The sequence below is a fragment of the Grampus griseus genome, assembly GCF_964374135.1.
Source record: "Grampus griseus genome assembly, chromosome: 18".
Taxonomy (NCBI): domain Eukaryota; kingdom Metazoa; phylum Chordata; class Mammalia; order Artiodactyla; family Delphinidae; genus Grampus; species Grampus griseus.
Genome location: NC_139012.1, coordinates 77,835,873 through 77,847,677, shown reverse-complemented (window position 1 = coordinate 77,847,677; position 11,805 = coordinate 77,835,873). Strand labels below are relative to the sequence as shown.

At 48.0% G+C, this 11,805-nt stretch overlaps 1 long non-coding RNA gene across 1 annotated transcript in view; it reads right to left on the bottom strand.

The window, feature by feature from the left end:
- Positions 1-257: 257 nt before the first annotated feature.
- Positions 258-11,805, bottom strand: part of LOC309836152 — a 187,078-nt gene continuing 175,530 nt past the window's right edge. The window contains exon 6 of the long non-coding RNA XR_014298107.1: positions 258-644. This is a non-coding gene — a long non-coding RNA (uncharacterized lncRNA). The remainder of the gene's footprint in view (positions 645-11,805) is intronic.

The window sequence follows — 11,805 nt, the reverse complement described above, 5'->3', positions numbered from 1 at the left end:
GGGATTCAAAGCCCGGTCTGCGGGTTCCAAAGCCAGCTCTTCAGCACTCAAGCACCCAATGAGGTGGTGAGGACAGGTGTGGACCGGCAGGGACCGAACCTAACCACCTGTACACCCACAGGGAACCGTCAGCCCTCGGGAGGACCTCGTTAGTTTAACAGGAAAGAGCTAAATCGGACTCGAGTTCTGTTTCTTTGACTTTAATATTTGCTTTTTGTTGCTTTTGTTATTACAATCCTACATAATGGCCTGCCTCGGGGAACTCTGCCCCTCTGCCTGAGTGTTAAACTAACGTGCCTCTGTTCAGCTCACAGGGAGACGTCTGACCCCGTCCATCCACCTGGGGATGGCCGCAGGAAAGAAGAAATTAACACACCCCCTCCCCTAGGCTGGCCATCCCATGGGACCTCTGCAAAACTATGGCCTTTTTACTTTACTTCCTCATCTCCTCCCTGTCTCTGTGCTGTAAAGGAGACTGGCATCCAGACCCCAAAAAGATGGTTTCTCAGAGACACTCGTCTGCCATCTCCTCGGTCAGCCGGCTTTCCGAATAAAGTCATCTTCCTTGCCTCGGCACCTTGCCTCCGATTCCCTGACCTGTCGTGCGGCGAGCAGAGCGAGCTTGGACTCGGTAACTTTAGGACCTAGGGAGACAAAGATGAAGGACAGGCATCCTAAGTGTTGGGGTTCCAAAGAGGAAGGGGTGGGATCGGGCAGGGGCTGGGAGTGCCTGGCCCCAAGCAAATGGGAGGTGGGCAGGAGGGGCGGACAGACAGGGCCCAAGGGGCCTTCTGCCGCATGCGTGTAGAAAACAAGGACAGGGCCTGAGAGGCCACAGGAGGCCCCTGCCGGAGGCTCAGGAATCACAGTCAGCCAGGCTCACGGCCCTGAAGCCAGACGTCACGAGAGGCAGAAGCACCCGAGAAGTCTAGCTGTGAAGCAAAAAGAGTGTCCGAGACAAAGCACTGGAGACACCACAGTGAAAGAACCAGCAGGTCTGGGTGACGGAGTGTGTTTGGAGTCAAGGCAGAGAGCCAGTCAGACCGGGGAAGGATGGATGAGGCCTTCGGACGGTCTGAATAATAATCCTTTTCAAAACACAAAAATCACCAAGCCCCACTGAACTTACTCATTCGGATTTAACTGTACACCAACTTGCCTGTACTGGCCTCACCTAAGCACTTTTTTCCCTTTGAGTCTTACCGTGATTTCTCCATATTGCTAAATACATCAGGCTATTTCTGTAGCAGCAGCGTCATGTATCGAACCCAGACTCCCTAGAGTGGAGATGCAGACTCATGCATGATTTGAGACTTCCCACATGATGTCCACGGGCGCTCAGACAGCGGGGTACACCTGGCTTTTTGCTAGGCGACGTGTTTCGTTGTATTTTGTAACAGAGAGATGCGTCAGGCTACCCTGGCACCTGGACGAAGCTGCCCGCTCAGAACAGCTGTGGGCACGCAGCCTCCATCTGTCCCCCGGGCCCGTCCATCCAGGCTGGGAGGGGTGGCCTTGGAGACAATATAAAACAGCCTAACTGTAGCTGAAACCAGCATCTTTCTTGCATAGAATTTATTTTATGCTTCTTTCTTTCAGTCAAGTTTGTGCATTTTCTGGTATAGAATGTCTCTAACAAAGCATTCTGGATGATTGCTAGTCCATTCACGGAGTTCAACTTTGCCAAGTCAAATTTACCCGTTTCAACGGCTCCACGAAAGTGAGCTCACCCTCAAGAAGTCCCACCTGCTCTTGGAAGAGTAGTTGCCGTTAGCATAGAACTCTGCCTTCCACCAAGCATGTGGGTCACCTTCTGCACTAGGACAAGGCCCTTCTTCAGCCGCCCAGCTTGGCTTTGCCCTCCACTTCCTGCCCAAGGGGAGAACATCGCTGCGCTGCTCACCAACAGATCTGCATAGGAAAGGGAGCTCAAAACATTCACTTTATGATTTTTTTTTTTTTTTCTGCGGTACACGGGCCTCTCACTGCTGTGGCCTCTCCCGTTGTGGAGCACAGGCTCTGGACGCGCAGGCTCAGCGGCCATGGCTCATGGGCCCAGCCGCTCCGCGGCATGTGGGATCCTCCCGGACCGGGGCACAAACCCGCGTCCCCTGCATCGGCAGGTGGACTCTCAACCACTGCGCCACCAGGGAAACCCTAACTTTATGATTATTTTTAAATTTATTTTTTATACAGCAGCTTCTTGTTAGTTATCTATTTTATACGTGTTAGTGTATACATGTCAATCCCAATCTCTCAGTTCATCCCACCACCCCCACCCCACTTTCCCCCCTTGGTGTCCATACGTTTGTTCTCTCCATCTGTGTCTCTATTTCTGCTTTGCAAACCAGTTCATCTGTACCATTTTTCTACATTCCACATATATGTGTTAATACACCATATTTGTTTTTCTCTTTCTGACTTACTTCACTCCGTATGACAGTCTCTAGGTCCATCCACGTCTCTACAAATGACCCAGTTTGTTCCTTTTTATGGCCAAGTACTATTCCATTGTATATATGTACCACATCTTCTTCAACATTAACTTTAAATAGCTCTGATAAGATAGACAAATGTAGACACTGCTCTTCGCAAAGTTTAACTCATCAACCATGCACACGGATGCGTATACAGATACAGATTAGCTAGCTGAGGATCAAATAAAGGAAAAAATGTGGTGGTTTCAAACTCTTTTTATGCAGATTTCAAAAGATGAAATAGAGTTTCATAAGAGTACACTAGTTTGCTAGGTCTGTCATAGCAAGGTACCGCAGACGGGGCGGCTTAAACAACAGAAATCAGTTTTTTCACAGTTCTGGAGGCTGGACGCCCAGGATCCCAGTGCTGGTGGGGTTGGTTTCCTCCCTTCTTGGGCTGTAGAGAGCCCTCTTCTCTCTGCATCTTCATATGGTCTTTCCTCTGTGTGTGTCTGTGTCCTAATTTCTTCTCTTTATAAGGACACCAGTCATATTGGATCAGGGCCCCACCCCAGTGACCTCATTTCACCTTAATTATCTCTTTAAAGGCCCTTTTTCCAAATAAAATCACATTTTGAGGTCCTGGGGGGCAAGACTGTGACATGAATCTTGGAGGGACACGCACATTGTGCAGCCCTTAAGGATGGGCAACTGTACTTTGTGAGACAGGACCCCTGATGTGAGCCTACGAGTCCGTGCTGAGCGTCGTGTGCATAGTTCAAGGGTGAGTGTCAGGAACACGACTGATTCGACTTCGTATGGTATCTCACTCTGCAGAAAAGACTCTCATTTGTTTGTGTTTTCCATCACTCAACTAAATCTTAACTGAACACCCATTATGTGCAAAATGCTGTTAACTGCAGCACAGCTAGAAAAGGATTCAAAGACACCTGAGGTGCTCCCCATTCTCAACACAATTCCACATCTTCCTTGAGAACCGATGAGGTTATGTGGTTCGTATATGGTAAACGCCAGAATGCACACTAGCCCTTAAGACAGTGACTAGTGACAGCTGTAGACACTCCCTATAGGTTTTGAATAAATATTTTATGCATAAATATAATTATTTCTACAGCGTTTTGCCTTTGGTACCTGGAGAGGTTAAAAGGGAAGCTGGTTCTATTGTTCAGAACATTTCTTTGTGACATTTTTCCAGTGACAACTGAGGCTTTAGGAGAAAAGACAAGGCTTGGAGTGGCTCTAAAGTAAATGACTAGTCACGCTAGAGCCTCACCTGGGGGAAATTTGGGAGAATTTCTGTGAAAATCAATCATGGGGAATTGATAGGGAATCTAAGATCGTATCACGTTAAAAACAAAAAGCCAGCCATCCTTTGGCTACCTGTTAACTCTTTATTAGATGAATGCATTTGCTTGGTCACAGTTTACAGATCTTTTTCCCCTGAAGACAAGAATTCTGCAACTTTAAAAAAACTTTCTCTGTGGAAGATTGAGTGGAAACAACAATGTATTACGTTTTTTCCCCTTCAAATGTTATGAAAAATACTCTTTCTAGATTGATAGCCAACACTTCACTCTTTAATCCTTCTGGATCCAGCTTTGTGCCAAGTTAGAAACCTTTAAACACGTTTGTTAGCAGTGGTCTGGGCCGGCTGGCTTTGAACTGCTGTCACACTCCCGGGGCTGTAATTTCTACGAACCTGCCCCTCACACAGGCTTGCAGAGCGCTGCCGAGAGCCTCGTGTGAGACAAGAAGAGTCATAAATAACAACTGTGTGAAGCCCTCCAGTTTTCATCCATCGTTTAGACTTAATACAAAGGCATTTCAGAAGTGAGTCCTATTACTGTCTGAAACAATGCAGGCCTGCGGTAGGTCTATTTGAGACAAGATTTTACAGCTATGTCATAAAACATATCTGAGTAAAAACACATGGTTTCTTGATCGTTAAGATTTTTCCAACTGAATGGGCCAAACTTCACAATACAGCAGAACTTAATGTTTGCTTTGATACCTGTAATGAACGGCCCAGTAATCCCAGAAGGCCATGAATTTTAACGAAAGATTAACCGTTTCCTACGATCTTGTGCACGATCACTGAAACACACGAATAAACCTCTTTTCCGGATTTAGCCTCAAAAACATGCCCACGCGTGTGGGCTCAGGTCCATTCAGTTCGCTCCCAACAGCTTCTACCTGCTGATGTCAATGCTGATTTCCGGTCCCAGATCCCTTCTTGATGATCACAAAAATGTTTTCTCCAAAAAGACAGCGCCAACTACCTCGAAAAGGGACCAAATAGTAGATAGAGCAAATCAGAGAAACCGCAGGTCTGGGAAATGTTAACCGAAGTGATTTCCTGAAATTCCTTATTTCAACTCATTACAGGGACACTGAAAAGGATCTGGCCATAGGCAACACGCACCTACGTTTCAGGTTCAGATTAACGGCCGGAGTTCAATTTTGGTTAAAGAGAACACATTCATCCCTCTTTAGAGTGGTTTTCCTACTGATTTGTTTTTAAAAGCAGCCACTGCGAGCACATGCCAAGATGCGGTTGTTTCTCCCTGACACCCAGAGTGGCTGAACCGTCCGAGCGCACCTTTTCACAACCAGCCTCCTCCCCACGCCGGACACTGGCGTTGTGGACACGCGGCAGCCACGATCCACAGTGCACACGAGCTGCACAGGCCCCCAGCGCCAGGCGACAGAGAAGGGCAGGCGCGGTGCAGGACAGCGCATCTCTGGCCAGGGTCCCGGCAGCACGGCCCTGCCCACACCTCGCCCAGATCCCAGCTTTGGCTTCATGGTTTCTGATTCAAGCAAGTTCTGGGAATGAACCAAAGGAGGGAATCATCCAGTTAGTCCTTGAGACGAAGTGTTTTTAATGCTCTCTGGCTTATTCCGGGTTCTTAAGTTACATCCTCTCCCGGTGTGCTTTTCTGGCCGTGGGTGGCCTGGGTTGGTCACCAGTGGTCCACGCTTGGCAGAAATGCTCTGCCCTGCTCTCCACCGCGGTCCGAGAGGTGGGGCTCCCCCGACCCAGGACAGGCAGGAGAGCGTGGAATTTCAGGCGTTTACACACTTTCTTAGGTTGGAGCTCGGTTTCTGCAGCGGACTCATGTTTCACCTGAGAAACTGTCACAGGGAACAGCCAATCCTGACTCCATGTTGGATCTGTTTCTTTCCTTTAATGGCTGCTTCCTGTTGCTTTTGTTCCCTAAAAAGATACAGTCTATACATAAGGGCCTTCCCCGGGGAACCCTGCCCCTCTGTTAAACCTAAGTGCCTTTGTTCAGGGGAACATCCGGACCCTGTCCCCCTGGCGATGGCCGCAAGAAAGAAGAAATGAACACATCCCCTCCCCGAGGCTGGCCATTCCAGGGGATACTTGCAAATCGTACGGCCTTTTCACTTTACTTCCTCGTCTCCTCCCCCTCTCTGTGCTGTCCAAGAAGCTGGCATCCAAACTCCAAGAAGATGGTTATTTACAGACATTAGTCTGCTGTCTCCTCGGCCTGCTGGCTTCCCGAACAAAGTCATAGTCGCTGCCTCAACACCTCATCTCCCGACGTACTGGCCTGTCCTGTGGCGAGCAGAGCGAGCTTGGATTTGGTAACAAACCAACCCAAACAGTGTGAGAGCATCGCACCCACGGACACGCAGCCAAGAAGGTGGTGAGCAAATCACTCCGTACATTTGAAGCAAACAGGCTGCTTGAGGAAGGGACACATCATGCCTTTATGACTGACCATCAGTAAAGAGAACTGATTTTAGATTCCACCAGATTACTTAAAATTTTACGTATCGGGGCTGAACACATATGTCATTAATTCCCAAATAACATTTAGCTTTTGTGATTGAAACAAGAATAGGCATGAATCTACATTACTTGGTATTCTCCACCAGACACTGTTCTAAGTGCTTTACCTAGACCACACACCAGCCCTACGAGGGGGGCAGGACACTGAAGCACCCCCGGAGCTGACCTTGGGTTCGGACAGAAGTCAAATGCTACACCCCAAAGTGAGATCACAGATATAATATCCATTGCAAGGTTTCTTGAAAACGGTAACTGCTCAAAGCATGTTTGCTACCAGTAACGGTACTAAAATTGCAGGGAAGTGAATTATTCCTGCTACCTTCCAACAACTTTGCTCAATATTTATGTGAAGAAACATAATATTCAACCTGCTTCCACTAGATAAATGAATGTCGCACATGATTTCTGAAGTTTCATCTTATCTCCCCTGCCCACACATGTATGAGCGGGCAATAAAAGCTTAAAGTTTTTTGAGCTACGAAGATTTGGAGGAAGAAGAACAAAGGGCGTTATTTACTAAAGCTACTTCGGCAGTAAACTACTGCTATAAGTAGGTGTACTCAGATTTTTTTCATCTCTTCAAACCAAATTTGGCAATAGAAGTTGTTCAGTGTTAGTGGCAGTATTAAATTGTACTGATTATATGTGAATCAGAGAAATATACACCCCCAAATGGCGTTTTCAATAATCAGAGAAGTATTTTAGATGCAACAGGTGGAGAGACTGTAAAAAGCCTGTCGGACACCCAAGGCGTTGCCTATTGCAGAAATCACAGGCTTTGGGCCTGGCCCAGCCAGCTTCAAATTGCTCACTGTAGATGTGTCCCTGGAAGGTTTTCTCCACCTTCTTAGCCTTCCACGTTCTCATCTTTGAAAGGGTGACTGGGTGGATTAAGAGGTGATGCCTTTACAGCACCACACAGTGTCTAGCATTTACCAAACGCCCAGTAGGTGGTAGGTTTCCAGAGTCCACATGTTCTTGTGGGGAAGGAACCTTTCCACGAGCAGAAGACCAGCGATGATGTCCCCTTCCAGGCTATGTTCATAGGTTTGTTTGTTAGGAGCGGAATTGCTCAGTTTTTTGGGGGGGGGGAGGGGGCAGCTGTGTGAGGAGGGTTTGCCCACCTGGGCAGCAGAGTGGAGGGGGGAGGGGCAACAGAGTGGCCGCACCAGAGGGGCATCACATCACTGTCTTCCTGCACCGTCTTCCGGCCATCAGCTTTGCATTAAGGCTGAGAATGAGGGGACGGGGTGGAGGAGAGACGCACGCAGGCTGTGTGGGTTGAAGATAGGGATGTGACAGAAAACAGAGCAAAAATCTCTAGGGAAGATGATCAAGGAGGCAAACTCAGGAGGAAGCCCTGTAACCCGGGTCCCTCTGCTGGGGCTTCTCTGCTCCCCTCTGCTTTCCCAGCTGTCCGTCTGCCTCCCAAAATCTGAGTGAAAAGTCTCTTACTTACAGTTCCCACTAAGAAAGCTATAGTATGCATCCCACCCTTGCTGAGCAGTGAACACCTAACTCTTAAATTGTTCACATTCTTACTTGTAGTTCTTCAGGTAATTTAGCAGATACTTATTGTGTTTCCCACTGCAAAGGAAAACAAGGCTTTTGCTGGAAATACAAAGCTGGATGAGGCATTGCCCGGCTGACCCAGGAGCTGGCAGCCCAGCATGGGAGGTTAGGTCGAGCGCAGAAAGAGAGAGCACAGCAGAGACGGATGGATAGTGCACAGAAGCAGAGGCCAGCCCGCGGTGGGCAGACGGACGTCCTGCAAGAGGGGCCCCTCCGCTCTATCTTAAGTAAAGGGAAACTGGGGGAGGCACATCTTACAGCATTCTCTCTCTTTCCCTCTCTCTCTCTCTCTCTTTGATTTAGTGTACAGGCATTTAGAGCACACTTGATGGCCTCACCAAAATCAGGGAAGTACAGAGCAGACAGAGAGAAGGAGAGAGTGCTTTCCAACACAGCCTGTCCAAAATGACACGTGCTTCTCAGACACAGAACTCTCCAATCTGTAGTGACCGCAGGGAACTGCCCACAATAAACAGACCCTGAAAAGAATTGCAAACCCTCCCTGGGCACTGTTCCTTTGCCCAATTAAGACCTGGCATTCATATGACAGATGCCCTGGTCAAAGGACCAGACTCCGTGTGCCCTGGTGGAGGTGGCCAAGGGCACGAAGGGCTCCCAGGCCCCCCCGCCCGCTGGCGTCTCAGGCAGGGACGGCTTCAAGGAGCGGGGTGGACGGAGACGGCCCCGCAAGGGTCAGGCCTGAAAGCAGAGTGGTAAGTTTTCTCTGTTTCTGTTTAGTTTAATACACGCAAATGTCCAGAAGCGAGGCCCACTTCTTATTTTCCTAATAGTTTCAACCGCTGTGTCCTCTCACGGGGGCCCCGGAGGAACATTCTGTGCAGAGGAGCACAGCTGTGTGACAGGAGGGAAGGCGCTGGGCCAGCTCCACTCTGTCAGTATCTGCAGTCTCCCCAGATCCCCAACCTCCCCAGCCCTTAACCGTGTATGTGCGCATGGGTATGTGTGTGTGTGCGCGCGTGTACACGTGCACACGTATATGTGTAATCGTGACGTTTGGGATTATAGCCCGGATAAACCTAAAGGTCACAGTCAGCATCATTTCAGACGCTCTTTCCTTGATGACTCAACCGTACTACTTCTGAATTTCTTAGAAGAAAGGATGAGTGAGTTCCGCAAGTGGGGAAACTTAGCCTGAGACTTGGTGTGGACCTCAAACACTGCAAAGCAGACGCGGGGACAGAATCAATGATTTCGTACTCTGAGCCTGCCCAGCCCCTCCCTCTGCCAAATTACAGAAAGCCAAGGAAAGAGAGCATCCCCCCCGATACACACGTGGGTGCGTTTCTAATTCCTCTTGAATCCCAGCAGGGCTGGTTCTGTTCAGTGTCCTGTCACAGTAACGATCACCCAGGTTAAGAGCGAGCCCTCTCCAAGACACGATGCTATTTACATGAGAAATCCATCTTCCAATGTGTGACATTTTTTTCCATTACAAAAACTGCAGCTCGCGGTATGAAAACGGCTGATGAGAGGGTTTAAGGGTGGCGTGTGAGCTCCTGATAATAGCACCACCCATTCCGGCGCCACTCAGACCTGAGCACGTTGCATGGGGCATCTCCTGCATCCAGACGGGGTGATTTAGTTATTTTTAGCCAGCCCTGGTTAGATGGGAGGCGGTGCAATAAGGGATCTCACCCAAGGTGACCCCCGCACCGTAAAGAACCCCTCCTCCTGGGCCGTGCCGGCTGGGGGGGCTCCGTCCACTCCCTGGGTCCCTGCTGCCTTAGAGAAGGACTCACCCTGCCTGTGGGACTGTCCCTGCCGGGTCACGAGAGCCAGGAGCGCACTGTCGCAAAGGGCATCTCGTTCGGTCATGGTCACGGGGTTCTAAACAGGAAAGGGACTTGTACTCTGTGTTCCTTTGCAGTCCTTGGAATTTTTCATCAGTTTTTGAGTCAGCCTGAGTCTGTTCTGGAATTCGGGAGACTTAATCGTGCTGCCATGTCAAGGAATTATTGCAGATGTCGACATGATCCCTTCTAAATGAGCCTTTACATTTTCGAGAAATGCCTTCCTTTGAAGGGAGGGTGCCCACGAGGACCCCAGTGACCAACATATTTGTGATTCCCTAAGACTTCAAGACAGCTCTTGGCACCCCACCAGGAATCTTTGGTAGGAAAGTTTTGAGCTAGATACTTTCATATAATAAATTCTATCTGACAATTCGGGCACTCCCTTTCATGACCACATCTCCGCTTGCCAGGCGGGTACACTGTACAGAGTCAGTGGGCCCAGTACCCACCCCGGGCCCGGGAGTTACATGTGCTTTTTGTAAACCATTCTTTTAATGAGTTCAAATGAGACTGTTTCTAGTTACATCTCATATAGAAAATGTACCTTTTTTTCAAGTAAATGCCTGCACATTTATATGAGAGACACGTATCACTAGTAAGAAGATTCAAAAACCCAACTTTATACGATTCGAATTTTATCAGTAATTGTGAACCGTTTTTATAAAATGCTAGCTAACCTTTTTCTTCTTTTAATGTAAATATAGTTGCTGAAGAGGAAAAACCATGGTGTTTAGCCCAGCAATTTAAAGATTGTCCCCTTTGATGTGTTCTAAGTATGGAAAGCTTTTCTGTATTATACCCTTAACGCAGAGAAAAGGCTGTTAGAGAATCCTTTATCCCAGCGGAGACCCAGTTCACGCTGCAATTGCCTTTCACTCTGCAGAGCCTAAAGAGAGATGGAAATTTTATATGGCCTGATGTCAATCAGGGATGTGCCTTGTGGAGCATCTAGTTAAAATAGCGAAGTTAAAGACCTTGCCTACTCTTCTTAACTGCGGCTGTAAACTGTCTGCCCAGAACTTCCCTCCGTGTTCAGCCACGTCTCCAGGCCCCACTCCTCTCTTTCTCTGAAGTCTTCTTGCCCAGAGTGAGCATGGAGGAGCCGGCCTCTGTGCATCACCTCTCCTGTACTCACTCACTCACTCATTCATTCATTCATTCTAGTCATTCGGACATCCTTCTCGACTTGTTGGCCTGACCCAGGCACTATTTCAAATGCCACGTTGAACAGAGCCAAGAGTGCGGAAATCCTGGCCTGATCACTTACAAAATACGAGAGGTTTGGGCAGTTACCTGACTTAACCTCTCTGGGCCTCCAAACAGAGAAGGGAACACGCTTACCACACGTGGCTGTAGATATTGATGGGGAAGGTAGCTCTACCTTCCCGTAAAGCGAAAATGCAACACCCGTACTTGTACGTTTTCCTTTACGGTGGTGCTTTCAGCCTTCCTACAAGTCTTCAAGTACAGGATCGTTTTATCCTCACGCCAGCTTTGTGAGTAGAATTTATTATCTCTCTTTTCCCAAGAACTGAGGCAAAAGGAAGACCACAGATGGGCGGACTGTCCCCCCAGTGCTGTCCCACCACAGGTCCTGCTTCTGGACCATACGCTGCCCCGCGACGTCCGTCTTGCAGAGCATCACGTAATGACAAAAATAATGTTAACGTCAGGAACCACCCGTTCATAGCCTTGAGATCATTTTTTTTCTGTAGGAGACAATTATCTGTGGGTTCCCCGAAGTGCCTGGAAAAGTACTTTGATACAAACCCACTGATGCCAGAAATCCCAATAGTAACAACTAATTCCTTGAAGGTGAACATTGACCTTTTCCTCTAATATTTATCAGAAATGTACATGGGCCTAAAAGCGGAAGCATATTTAGTCTATAATTCTTCAGAGCATGTGATTCTGTCAGCTTCGCCCTTGAAAGAAAGAAAGCTGGGTAGAGAGAGATCTGGAGCACACTTTTGGGTCTAGGAATTTTCTGTAATACCTTTATGACTTAAATATACTGTTTATAGCTTTGTTTAATCTACAGAAACACTTTGTTATTAACCCAAAGTCCCCATATTAGGAATTTAAAAAATAAATCATGTTATACTCATAAATTGACTTATTAATAAACAATTAAAATGGTAAAGAAGATTATTATAAAGGG